This window comes from Panthera leo, chromosome B2 (genome assembly GCF_018350215.1).
Source record: "Panthera leo isolate Ple1 chromosome B2, P.leo_Ple1_pat1.1, whole genome shotgun sequence".
Taxonomy (NCBI): domain Eukaryota; kingdom Metazoa; phylum Chordata; class Mammalia; order Carnivora; family Felidae; genus Panthera; species Panthera leo.
Window position 1 is genome coordinate 34889287 of NC_056683.1, and position 12901 is coordinate 34902187.

Below are 12901 nucleotides of genomic sequence, written 5' to 3' on the forward strand. Positions count from 1 at the left end.
AAAAGATCAACAGGATATTAAGCGTACTCAAAGATGATCATATAATAGGCTAACAAATTTTCTAGCAGAATGATTTTCAACCTTCACATACAGTCTCTAATGTAATAGCAAAGATTGCACTATCCTTCCCTTTGACCTTTCTTCAAAACCTCCTCCTCCCCTTCCTTCACTCATAAAAGGATGAGCCTATTCTAATAACCTTTCATCAAAAGATACAATTACTATTGCCCTATAGCAATTTATAGGCTTACTGGGTCAACCAAGTACCTTTTATAAGACAGAGCTTTCCCTTATGCTTTTGACAATTCAAGCCTTCATGCCCTGACCTACAGACTACTGGAGGTCCCTTCCCTGTTTGTTTCATTCTTCAACTCTGCAGAATTAGGGAATAGGTAGGTGAGAAATTCTTAAAAGTTTTATTTATTTATTTATTTATTTATTTTTATTTTTTTTTATTTTTTATTTTTTTTTTTTTTTTTGAGAGACAGAGAGAAACAAAACGTGCTTGGGAAGGGGCAGAGAGAGAAGGAGACACAGAATCCAAAGCAGGCTCCAGGCTCTGAGCTGTCAGCACAGAGCCTGATGCAGGGCTTGAACCCACGAACCTTGAGATCAGGACCTGAGCCGAAGTCTGACGCTTAACAAACTGAGCCACCCAGGAGCCCCTTAAAAGTTTTAAAAATTTAATAAGAGAACTGGATCTTTGTAAGGCAGGGGTAGGTACTGCAAACATAAAAGCAGATCACATGAAAACCACTGTTTTATTCAACCCAGATGGCTATGCCTGGCTGACTGACTTTACAATGGTACTGTTACCTCTACGAACACCCCTTCTCTCACTAATTCTTTCTTTGTGACTGACAATCCAGAACCTTCCATCTGGGCAAATGAACACGGAGGCTAAGACTACTCCTTAACAGTCACCCATCTTTGGGGCATCTGGGTGGCTCAGTCAGTCAAGCCTCCGACTCTCCATCTCAGCTCCAGTCTTGATCTCACAGTTTGCAGGGGATCGAGCCCCGCGTCGGGCTCTGTGCTGACAAGCCTGCTTGGGATTCTCTCTCTCCCTCTCTCCCTCTCAAAAGTAAACAAAAAATAACTTGAAGAAGAAGAAGAAGAAGAAGAAGAAGAAGAAGAAGAAGAAGAAGAAGAATCACGCATCCTAATTTCTCCTCCTGAACTGTAAGCCAATGGGAAGTACTTTTAATACCCTTCTCCAGTCTCATGCACAATGCTATGCACTTAGTAAGCACCTTATAAAGATTTACGAAGAAGGCACTCATCTTTTATGACCATTACTAGGAGCTGGGGCTACGTATGTTTGGTAGGGATGGAGTTGGCATGTGAAGTGGTTTTCTCTACAAAGGTGGAGGATAGTGCTCTGGTCCCCTTGTGAGCAAGCCGCTCTCGAATGTCTGGGGTAGACAGTGGAGCCCATTACGGTGGTCATGTTTTACGTTTAGGGAAACCTCATCTACTGCCTGGCTAATCCTAATTCAGAGCCAAGGTGAGCTGAAAGGGGGAGGAAGCACAAGGTCTACCTCGGCCAACCTTCCTCTGTACATTTCAAAAACAACAAGTGTCTCTTTGTGTCTTTCGGTCAATTCAAAGTGCAGCCGGGAGATCTGGTCTCTCTACGAGCTGTTCCATACACTTTCCGACACAGACTTTCCTCCCAGTCCTTATCGACTTTTCTTTTCTCCTCTTAAAAAAAAAAAAAAAAAAAATCTCCGCTCAATTTTCCTGTGATTTTAAGATGATCTGAAGCCCAGTACCCTAACACTAGCCACCGGGAAGGGAGCAGACTCAAAGGAACCACACCCCAAGGTGGGCTTTCCATACCCCTGCCTCACACAACAGCTCTTAGGTTCTCAGACCCCAGAAAAAAAGCAAAAGAAGGGAAAACTGGCAATGACTGAGGTCCCAGAGGAGACTGAGCTGTTGCAACGAGTAGACAAAGCTGGCAACATAGAAAAGAGAAACAGCCTGGCTCCCCGCCCCAGCTGCACAAAAAGAAAGAAAGAATGGGGTGGGGAGCCTGGGACTGGGAAAACGTGGAGAGGAGTGACAGGGGACCCTCGGGAAACCCAGAGAAGGGGGACTGTCAGGAGGCTGAGGAGGGCGGCGGAGGGGCCGACAGGACAGGGCTGGAAAGAGGGCGTCGGCGGGAAGGAAGAAGCCCAAAAAGAGTCGGGAGGAGACGAGGGGAAAAACCTGGGATGGCCTGAAGACAGTGGCACCGAGACACTCACCAGAGCCCCGGGGGAAGAAGGGCTGGGGGCGGCGACCAGCCGCGGACGCCGGCGCGGCCAGCGATGTCTCTCGACGGGCGGACAGGCGAAGCCCCAGCGGTAGCACCCGGCCGACCAGAAGAGACGAGGGGACGCCTGAGGGACTCTGGAGTCCGGGCCGAGGGGCGGTTGCGGGTGAGGACAACAGGAAGCGCTCCAACTGCCGGAAAAGACGGCAGCGCGAAGGGGCCAAGGCGGCCGAGTACCCCGCCGCGTAGTGGGGCAGGCGCGGCGGGCAAGGGCCAAGACTGCGCAAGCGTGACTTCCTAGAGACGCGGCGGGGGATTTCAGGACTGCGCGTGCGCGGCCCTGCAGCTCCCGCTCTCCCCGCCTTACCTGAGCAGGAGAGGGGGTACGGAGGGCGAAGTGTGAGGTGTGGGGCGCTGTTGGGGTGGGCGAGGCTGGGCTCGAGAGGGAGGCTCTATTTGTTTCTGGTTTCTTTGCTTTATTTTGAAATAATTTTAGACTTACAAAAAGCTGTAAAATTAATACAAGGAAGTCTCGATATACCCATCACCCACCCAGCTTCCCTCACCAGCTTACGTAACTATGCTACATTGTCAAAACCAGGAAATTGACATTGGCACAATACAACTGGCCACGCCAATACAATTGACTAGATTGCAGACCTTACTCAGATTTAACCAGTTTCCCGTGCACTCATTTGTGCGTCTGTGTGTGCTTGCGTGTTCACACTCATCTGTAGTTCTATTAAATGTTAACACGTGTAGTCGTCATCCCCCCACCTTCCCTTGATTTTCAGTCATGGTAGCAATAAGACGGCTAGAGCCCTTGGCCCCATCTTACTCTTCCTTAAGAGTGCCGTCCTTACCTAGGATCTGGTGAGCTCTCTTAACACCAGGCTATCAGGAGAGCATCCCAGTGTGCACAGAAGAACCTGCTTTTCAAAGCTACCCAACCACTTAATCTGTACCACCCCTTGGGGTAGAGGTCCCAAGCCTTTGGACGGACACTCATTCATTCCTTGAGAACTGAGCGCAGTGCACTTGGCCACAAATTGTCAGGCTGCTGGAAACAAAGATAAGTAAGACATAGTGCCTGCCTGCCTTCAAAAAGACCATCTAGGAAGCAAAATGTGAGAGTAAGGTGTCTCACTCTTGAGTACTTGTGAGACCACAGAGCTTGGTTTTACCCTTCAAGCCTGGGGTCCTGGGCTTTGTTTCCTTAATGGTCTTTAAACACAGGCATTCCTTGACTGCTTTCATCTTCCTAGACTTCAAAGCCCAGTTTCCTTTTGTCTAGCCTCGAACAAAAACCACTTCACCTTTCATTCTCTCTGCCCAAAGGCCCTTCTCCCTCAATGCCTTTTGTCAAAATCCTGTCCCTCCTTATGGACTTAATAACAGTCCAAGATGTTTGCATAGTGCTTTTCAGTTTAGAAACCCCATTCACTCATTTAATCTCAGTTCATCCTCACAAATCTTTGGCACGTCACATAGGATGAGTTTTTACACATAAAGTGTAAACACATAAAGAGTTACAATCAGAGAAGCAAAGTGACTTGCCTGAATTGTCACAGCTAGTAAAGCAAGCAGCAAAGAAAGGAACCCCATTTTCTGATTGCAAATCCAATATTCTTTCTGCTTTCCCTTTTCCCCAGCTGAAACCTTATCTTTTCCTTGGAGCCTCCCCAGTTTCACAAGAGGTATTTTGTCCTCTATTCTCTATAGTTCTATAGTGATTTATCTCTACCCTAACTCTAATAAATACTAAGGTTTTCCTCAGAATAGCTTAGCCAGAATATGCTGCTCTTCTAGACTCACTTGTGGCCAGGAAGCAGGCACAAAACCTAAGTGCCACCAGTCGCTTAATACCCACCCTAGACTGAGTGTGGTCTGACCCTACAACCCATAGAATTTGGCCTTACTTGCCTCGCTCTAATACTGGTGTTGTTGGATCCTGTCTTTATTTTAAATGCTGATATTTTATTCATCATGCATTTTTCACATTAATTGTTATTTTTTAAATATTGCATTAAAGTATTATCTTGGGGCACTTGGGTGGCTTAGTCAAACGTCTGACTTCAGCTCAGGTCATGATCTCACGCTTTGTGGGTTCGAGCCCCACGTTGGGCTTCACGCTTGCAGCTCAGAGCCTGGAGCCTGCTTTAGAGTCTGTGTTTGTGTGTCTCTCTCTCTGCCCACCCCAGCTTGTGTACTCTCTCTTTCCCTGCCTCTCCCAAAAATAATAAACCTTAAAAAAAAAGAAATGCAAAATCTCAGTTTTGCCCAGACTTTCTAAATCAGAATATGTATTTTAATTGAATCCTACAGGATTTGTATACATGTTAAAGTTGGAGCAGCTCTGGGCTAGCAGGAGCTGAGGACGGTTCCTATCTTCTCATGGAAGGAATATTCAGAGGCAACTGATGTCATTGCTTCCAGTGGGTGAGACACACACTGCCAGGGGTAAGATGCCTGTTGAGAGGTAGAGAGAGACATAGTGTGAGCAGGAGAGGGGTAGAGAGAGGGAGACACAGAACTCGAAGCAGGTTCCAGGCTCTGAGCTGTCAGCACAGAGCCTGATGCGGGGCTCGAACCCACAAACAGTGAGATCATGACCTGAGCCGAAGTCAGACGCTTAACCAGCTGAGCCACCCAGGTGCCCCATGTGGTCTTTGACAAAAGGATGAGCTTCAGCCAGTGAAGCTATGGCAGGTCAGCCTGATGGATTAGAAACAGGTGATTTCCCTGGGACAAAGAACAATTTGGGGCAGTGTTTAGAGAAGGAAAAGGCTAGTGGGTCTGGAACTGGGGAAAAGAGTAAGACATAAAGTGTTAATATTTGAGGCATCTGGCTACCTCAGTTGGCAGAGTGTGCAACTCTTGATCTCTTGTAATCTCCAGCCCCCGCTTTGGGCTTTGGCCGTAGAGCTTACTTACAAAAAAGTGCTAATCATACCATGTAACTCAAGTCCCATGGGGTTGAAGAATAATTTAGTATACTAACAGGTTATTGGCTTTCCAAGAGTTTTTAAATAAACCTGTTATAAAACTGGGAATCTTGGGGCCTCTTGGCTGGCTCAGTTCATGGAGCATGCAACTCTTGACCTTGGGGTTGTAAGTTCAAACCTCCCCTTTGGGTGTAGGGATTTCTTAAAAATAAAATCTTAAAAAGAAAACTAAGGTGGTTTGCTTAGGCAGAAATCCTGAAAAATTCAAAGTAAAAAAGGAACTAAGTGCAAAAGTAGCTTTTCGTATTGTTTCTTGGTTTCAGACTTACAGGTACGCCAATGCATAGTACGTTTTTGCCTGCTTTGAGATTTGTATTTTCTTTAAACTGCTTAATGATGGGGCCAAAATAATTGAGAAGTCTTCAGAAATACAGGTTTTATGCTCAACATCACTCAGCATCAGGGAAATACAAATCAAAACCACAATAAGGTACCACCTCACACCTGTCAGAGTAGCTAGCATTAACAACTCAGGCAACAACAGATGTTGGTGAGGATGCAGAGAAAGAGGATCCCTTTTGCATTGTTGGTGGGAATGCAAATTCGTGCAGTCACTCTGGAAAACAGTATGGATGTTCCTCAAAAAATTAGAAATAGAACTATCCTACGACCCAGCAATTGCACTACTAGGTATTTATCCAAGGGATATAGGTGTGCTGTTTCGAAGGGACACATGTACCCCCATGTTTGTAGCAGCACTATCAACAATAGGCAAAGTATGGAGAGAGCCCAAATGTCCATCGATAGATGAATGGATAAAGAAGATGTAGTATATATATGTATGCATGTGTGTGTGTATGTGTGTGTGTATATATATATAATATGTATTATATGTATGGTATGTATATGTATGTATGTGTATGTATACACACACACACACACACACACAATGGAGTATTACTCAGCCATCAAAAAGAATGAAATCTTACCATTTGCAACTACGTGGATGGAACTAGAAGGTATTATGCTAAGTGAAATTAGAGAAAGACAAATGTCATATGACTTCACTCATATGAGGACTTTAAGATACAAAACAGGGGGCGCCTGGGTGGCTCAGTCGGTTAAGTGTCCAACTTCGGCTCAGGTCATGATCTTGCGGTTCGTGAGTTCAAGGCCCACATCAGGCTCTGTGCTGACAGCTTGGAGCCTGGAGCCTGCTTCAGATTCTGTGTCTCCCTTTCTCTCTGCTCCTCCCCTGCTCACGCTCTGTCTCTCTCTCAAAAATAAATAATAAAAACATTAAAAAAAAAGACACAAAACAGATGAACATAAGGGAAGGGAAGCAAAAATAATATAAAAACAGGAAGGGGGACAAAAACATAAGAGACTCTTAAATATGGAGAACAAACAGAGGGTTACTGGAGGGGTTGTGGGAGGGGGAATGGGCTAAATGGGTAAGGGGCACTAAGGAATCTACTCCTGAAATCATTGTTGTACTATATGCTAACTAACTTGGATATAAATTAAAAAATAAATAAACTATTTTAAAAAAAGAAATACAGATTAAATTAATTTTTTCCAAATGACTATGCACATGCATGTGTGTGTGTGTGTGTGTCCTGATGAGTCAGTGTTTCTTTGGGAATTGAGGCTGAAAACTCTCAAAAACAAATGAAGGATGTGAAGCACCGGCAGGTTCAGTACCCAAATGATGCATGAACCTTTCCCACCTACCCGTTTGGTAGTGAAAATATTAGGAGGGAGGAAATTATACAAACCTTATGGAGCTAGGAAAGAAAGAGAACAGTAATTGTTGAACAAAAAGAGTGATGAAAACAAGTTCCCCAAAGCAAAAATAAATCAAAACCAGCAGTGAAAGAGATGTCACCGACCTCCTTGCTTAGATGGGAACTTTCCTGCAAAACAAAGGAGGTCCTGAGGCTCCCACTGTTGAAAGATTTTCTTTTAACTGGTGGGGTGGAGAGCTGTGAGAATCACAAGACTCCCAAGCTCCCTGAGGAATGTACTAAATCTTCCCATATTTGCAGAGGTCCCAGAACTGTCCTAACTGCCAACTGATAGCTGATCTCATAAATTCCCTAAAAATGTAGGCGTGTGAATCCCATTTGTTCCAAACAGAGGATAGGATATGCCAAAGTGTTCTATTTCCGTATGTTTGAAACATGCTGGGTTAAGTAAAATTATGTGAATTTCCTTATGGCAGGCCTTCTCGGGACGTTTAATAGCATTGTGACTCTCCATCAGGAACGTTTATTATACAAGATGCCATAAATGTATTTGATGTCTCATAGAACATTAGTTGGCATTTCCCTAAACAGACGCTCTGAGGAACACAGATCTAGATACTTGCCATCAGGGTGTGGGTGTGTGGTTATAGGAGAGAGAGGCCAAGATCACTCACTAGTTCTTCTGTAGCTTCTGATCAAAGGAGCAAAAGAGCCAACAGACTGTTACTACTTCCTGGCTTTGAAATATGATCTCATAAATTCCCCTTTAGTTCTAAATTGTGAATAAAGCTTTCAAAACCCAATATCCAAGCTAAAAAGAAACCTAGAGATCACTTCAACTAATCCTTCCATTTTACAAATATGATATAGGCCTATGGATTGGAATTAAGTTGCCCATAGTCACAGGTACATTAAATTGCAAAGTTCCATTAGAAGCAGGTTTCTTGACTTGCTGTCCACTGATCTTTCTCCTCCCCTCTGGTGCCTTTCCATACGACTGAATCCACAAACTAGCAATGGGCTATTATTACATGATTTTGACAAATCTGCCTAATATCAAAAATGAGATCTAAGCCAGCTGATGGCCCATACTATCTCAAACAAATCTCAATGTGATAAAATAATTCAGACAGTCACAGTCATTGGCATTTGAAGCGGCAGGATTTGACCTGTGGTTTCAACATCACATTCTTTATCTCTGAGGCCATAGCTTCATGATATCTTCCTTGAAAACTGAAAACATTTTAACTTATTTATTTTTAATTTTTATTCATTTATTTATTTTTTTGAGAAAGAGAAATAGAGAAAGCATGCATGAGTGGAGGAAGAGCAGAGAGAGGGGGAGAGAGAGAATCCCAAGCAAGCTCTGCATTGCCAGCACAGAGCCCAACACGGGGCTCAAACCCACCAACAGTGAGATCACGACCCAAGCTGAAATCAACAGGCGCTTAATTGATGGTGCCCCTGAAAACTGAATTTTTAAGTCATGTAGATGTCATGGCCCATCTCTCCTTATAAAGTGGTTTGTTTTTTTTTTTTAACATTTATTTATTTGAGAGAGAGAGAGAGGGGCAGAGAGGCAGAAAGAGAGGGAGAGAATCCCAAACAGATCATGCTGTCAGCAAAGGGCCTTACACAGTTCATCAAACTGATGAACCTGATCATGACCTGAGCCAAAATCAAGAGTCGGCCGCTTAACTGACTAAGCCACCCAGGTGCCTCTCTCCTTATAAAGTTTTAAAACAGGGTTCTATTCAAAAAATAGATCAAGGATTCTTTCAAGTTCAAAATGAAAATCTCATTCTTACCTCTGTCTCCCTCCCTCCCACTTCTCACCTTCCATTTCCACATAATTAGCCATTGGTATTAGTGTTTTGTGTTTCCTTCCAGAGTTCTTTTTAAAAATTTTATTTATTTATTTATTTATTTATTTATTTATTTATTTATTTATTTTTGGTAATCTCTATACCCAACATGAGGCTCAAGCTCACCACCCTGAGATTAAGAGCAGATGCCCCTCCAGCTGAGCCAACCAGGTGCCCCTCCTTCCAGAGTTCTTTACACACATATGCATATAGAGTCATTTTTCTCCCTTATTGACACAAATGGCATGATATCTTTATTAGGCATGTCTCTTCCCCTTCAGGCTTTAGTGTCCCCCATTTAAATGTTTATTTAGTTATTTTTAAGAGAGAGAGAGAGTGCACAGGCAGAGGAAGGGCAGAGATGGGGGTGGGGGGGGTGGAGACACAGAATCAGAAGCAGGCTCCAGGCTCTGAGCTGTCTGCACAGAGCCTGATGTGGGGCTCGAACTTTCAAACTGCAAGATCACGACCTGAGCCGAAGTCGGACGTTTAACCGACTGAGCCACCCAGGTGCCTCTAGGTTCCCCCATTTATAAAGAAAGGATATTGTCCTACTTCCACCCACTCCTCTGAACTTGTCAGATGCTGGGCATGCATTAAGCCCCCTGCTACTCACTCTGCTTCTCTTGACGATGTTTGGCCTTTTGGAAAGTCACACTTGCATGGCTGGTTTTGTTAGTGACCTCAAATTTAGAACGCTCAGGGTGTGGTCTGTAGACTCTGGTATTTCATGCTTTAAGAAAATCCAGGACAGAAATGTCAACATTTCCAAAGCAAATGAGGGAGTGGTTGTTTGCACTACAAATGAACCTTGCAAAATGATTCACCAAAGGCAACTTTCATGTATTTACATATATTTTGTTTATTAAATAAATAATACTTATACTTGGTACAAAATGCAAAAGAGTATACAATGCAAATGTCCCACTTTCATCCCTGGTGACCAAGCTCTCCTCCCTGTGGGCCGGTTTTCTCCTTAGTTTCTTGTTTCCATAGTTTTTGCATACGCAAACATATCCATATATATCCTTTTTTGAAAACAGCATTCTATTTTGTGTGTGTGTGTGTGTGTGTGTGTGTGTGTGAGCTCTACATTCAAAGTGGGGTTTGAACTCACGACCCTAAGATCAAGAGTCACATGCTCTACCGACTGAGGCAGCCAGGTGCCCTAAAAATAGCATTCTACAGACAGTTTGGCACCTTGTACTTCTCACTAAAGAAAACCATCTTGGTGCGGCATCTGGGTGGCTCAGTCAGTTAAGTGTCCGGCTTCAGCTCAGGTCATGATCTCACAGTTTGTGGGTGGGTTTGAGCCCCATGTCCAGCTCTGTGCTGACAGCTCAGAGTCTGGAGTTTCCTCCAGATTGTGTTTCGCTCCTTCTGCCCCTGCCCCCACCCCCGCCCCCCACACGCTCTGTCTTTCTCTCAAAAATAAATAAACAGGGCACCTGGGTGGCTCAGTCGGTTAAGCATTTGACTTCGGCTCAGGTCATAATCTCACAGTTCATGGGTTTGAGCCCTGCATCAGGCTCTGTGCCGACAGCTCAGAGCCTGGAGACCGCTTTAGATTCTGTGTCTCCTTCTCTCTCAGCCCCTCCCCTGCTCACACTCTGTCTCTCTCTCAAAAATAAACATAAAAAATTCTAAAAAAATAAATAAACATTAAAAATTAAATAAAAGAAAATCATCTCGAGAATCCTTTTTTTTCCTTTTTTAAAATGTTTTTCTTTCTTTTTTTTTTTTCTAAAGGCCTAGACCAGCTGTGCTAAGGAGTTTATTTTTAATTTTTTTTTAACGTTTATTTATTTTTGAGACAGAGAGAGACAGAGCATGAACGGGGGAGGGGCAGAGAGAGAGGGAGACACAGAATCCGAAGCAGGCTCCAGGCTCCGAGCCATCAGCACAGAGCCCGACGCGGGGCTCGAACTCACGGAGCGCAAGATCGTGACCTGAGCTGAAGTCGGACACTTAACCGACTAAGCCACCCGGGCGCCCCTAAAATGTTCTTTAAGAGATAGAGCACGCACACGTGCACATAAGCGGGGGGAGGGCAGAGGGAGAGGGAGAGAGAGAATCCCAAGCAAGTTCTGCACTGACAGTGCAGAGCCTGACACAGGGCTCAAACCCATGACCCTGGGATCACGAGCTGAGCTGAAATCAACAGTCGGATGCTTAACCTACTGGGCACCCAGGTGCCCCAGAAATCCTTTCATGTCAAGGCAAATAAAACTGCCTCATTTGTTTAGGGTTATATAATGGTTCAGTGACAGATATACCAAAACGAATTCATCTAAAAGGGGTTCTTTTCAATAGTGAACTCCATTATTCAACTGACAGTCTCATTTCATCCCTGAAGTCCTATTTTCAGCTGCACTCTATTGTAGGAGCAAGATTCTCTCTCAAGGTGCTTCCCATTATGCACAACGCACAATCAGAGAAGGTATCAGCACCTACAGGCCAACTTGTGCCAGACAGAAACTCACAAGTATTTTCACCTCCTAACTCTTAAGGTTGAACCTCAGATTGCTTCAAGACCCTCAAAGCTTAGTCTTCCTAATTTTTATTTTTATTTTTTTTAGAAGGGGGAGGAGGGAGGGACAGAGGAAGAGAGAGAGAGAACCTTAAGCAGGAGCAACCCCGAGATCATCACCTGAACCGAATTCAAGAGTCGGACACTCAACCTACTGAGCCACCCAGGTGCCCTCTTCCAAATTTTTAGAATAAGTTTTTGCCTCTGTCTAATTTTTAGAATAAGTTTTTCTCCCTGTCTCTCCCACTCTTTCTCTCTCCCTACTCCTTTCTCATTACCGAAAGCTGAACAATCTAATGTAGCTTTTTTTTTTTTTTTTTTAAGCACCTAACTTTTGAAACCTCCCTCATTCTCCGAAGCTCTGACTACCCCCCTAATGACCACGGGCAGCTCTTCCTCTGGGTGGTTCCCAGCTCTGCCCTCACGACAATAAAGCTCCTCTACCATCATACTTATTAAAAGAATAGGAAAAACCTTGACCAGAGGCAGGGGATACCTCATCTCCCAGCCCTCAGTGTAGCCAAAGGGGCCCAGGCAGCCTCGGGAGCCTCATCCACCATTCACCACAGGAGATGTAGAAATATTGTCATGTTTTATTGTGTGATCATTGGAATGATTGAGGGGCCCTGATGAGCCCCTTGGGAGGAAACACTGTCCATAGCAGAGTTTGGCACATGGTGCGTTCTCGTGAACGTGACTGATCGATTAGCTGGTTGAATAATATAATCAGGCACTGGGAACTTAATAAAAAGTAGTCATTATGATTACTATTATGTCTTCTCACTGTTTTGTTGTCGTTGTTCCCCCAACCCAAAGAAAGAAGATCTGACTCCCACAGATATTTTATAATCCTAATCTTAGTCGACCTCTTATTTCACTTGCTTAAAATATTCACTTGCCTTAGTTCTGTGATATGACATTCTCGGGCTTTTCTTCCTGTCTCTGCATCTCCTCGGCTGCTTCTTCCTCTTCTGGACCTTTAGATGTTGGAGCTTTTCCAAGCTTAGCTCTGTGTCCTCCTCTCTCCCCCTGAGCCACATCGGTGACTCCTGGGCAAACTGTGTTCTGATGCCCCCCAGACTGGTGTTTTCAGCCCACAGCCCTCCTCTGAGCCCCACACCCATGAATCAGACTGCCTCTCCATCGGCTCTTCTGGAACCGACCCAGATGAAGCGTCTGCCACCTAGAGGAGTGAGGACTCGAAATCGGAATAAAAGCACTGAAATAGAAGGGGGTTTTGTGTGCGTCTGGAATTTGTACCCGCGCTACTAGCTATTTCAAATCTTTTTCACCTTCTTCAATTCTTTGATTTTACCAACCTCCCCACCCACCAACACACCCCAATTAGCAGATTCTATCACTTCCCGCTTCCCAGAGACCATCAGACAGTTCCCTCGCCTTCTGCCACCAAATCTACAGACATCTGCACTCTCAGGCTTTTCTCCTCCTGGTTAGGCCGAGTTCCTACATGGGCTTCGGTTTGTGTCACTTCTAGTCCCTCAGGGGTCCTTTGCAACTGGGTGTCCACCCTCCCTCTCCGCTCTCCTTTACCC

At 44.5% G+C, this 12901-nt stretch overlaps 1 protein-coding gene across 2 annotated transcripts in view; it reads right to left on the bottom strand.

Moving 5' to 3' along the window:
* The window catches only part of STK38 (serine/threonine kinase 38), a 41962-nt gene extending 39427 nt beyond the window's left edge, over positions 1-2535 (bottom strand). Inside the window, exon 1 of one of the 2 annotated variants that reach the window (XM_042938580.1) lies at positions 2253-2535. The gene's annotated coding sequence lies outside the window, so the exon portion shown is untranslated. The remainder of the gene's footprint in view (positions 1-2252) is intronic. The other variant, XM_042938579.1, reaches the window with a different exon arrangement.
* Between the last annotated feature and the right edge of the window lie 10366 nt (positions 2536-12901).